General features: G+C 63.8%; 1 protein-coding gene across 1 annotated transcript in view; it reads left to right on the top strand.

Moving 5' to 3' along the window:
• Positions 1-525: 525 nt before the first annotated feature.
• Positions 526-943, top strand: part of RPS6KL1 (ribosomal protein S6 kinase like 1) — a 15,065-nt gene continuing 14,647 nt past the window's right edge. The window contains exon 1 of the mRNA XM_012803454.2: positions 526-548. The gene's annotated coding sequence lies outside the window, so the exon portion shown is untranslated. The remainder of the gene's footprint in view (positions 549-943) is intronic.

Below are 943 nucleotides of genomic sequence, written 5' to 3'. Positions count from 1 at the left end.
AATCCTTGTACCCTCACTAGACTGTAAACCCCGTGAGGACTGCGGGGACGTGAGCACAGCCGTCTAGTCCATCGCCGCTGTATCTCAACATCTGGCTCCTCGAGATGTTGAGATGACTATCAATACATAATCACTAAATAATAGAATAAACGAATGAAGTAATGAATGAGAAAAGTCCTAGAAGTGGCATGGGTTTTGTCGGTGCGCCTAGATTTCTGAATCAGGGTCCCCTGCACCCCTGGGTAGTTGCAGATCTCTCCCTCCTCCTACCCGCCCCCCACTGCCCTCTCAGCCGCGCCCCCTCCCGGCTCCTTCAGCGCAGACCCTGAGAAAGCGGGAGAAAGCCGAGACGGCCGGTGATTGGTGGTTTATTCTAACGCCGGGGATGAGCTCATCTGCAGCCAATGCCCGGCCGCGCCGGCCAGAGCCCGCACCTGGCTGCGGGGAGGAACGCTGCTGCCGGCGGCGCAAGGTCGCCGCCGGGGGCGAAGGGGTAGTGGCGGCCGGGACAGGTTTGGCCCCGCGGACCGAGCTCCAGGCTCGGGCAGGTATGGTGTTTGCCTGGCTCCTCCTCCATCCTCCCCAGGCGAGGGGCCCTCTCCGCTGACTTGCTCGCTGTGTCCAGGCGCGGCTAGGCTGGACTCGGCCCGGCGAGGTGGTCTCCGCAGCCGGCCCGACCCAGGCAGCCCAGCCTAGCGCGGCCCATGCGGCCTTGGCGCCCCCACCTCCCGCCTCCCAGAGCAAGGCCTCAGAGCTGCATGTCCCCCTTTGCTGGGCTGGGCCTGGCGAGCAAGGAGGATGCGGCCTCCCTCCACCCCCCGCATCCTGGCCAGGGTTCAGTCCCCACTGGCTGGGGATGAGGGTCCCTCCCCAGCCCACCACCCATCCTGTTTTCTCCTCCCTCTGTCTTCTGAGGCTGAAATAGCCTAGGGTTGGAGTTCCG

The sequence above is a fragment of the Otolemur garnettii genome, unplaced genomic scaffold (assembly GCF_000181295.1).
Source record: "Otolemur garnettii isolate 467f Iridium unplaced genomic scaffold, OtoGar3 scaffold00020, whole genome shotgun sequence".
Lineage (NCBI taxonomy): Eukaryota > Metazoa > Chordata > Mammalia > Primates > Galagidae > Otolemur > Otolemur garnettii.
The sequence above is the reverse complement of the archived record's forward strand: the minus strand, read 5'-3'. Positions and strand labels throughout refer to the sequence as shown.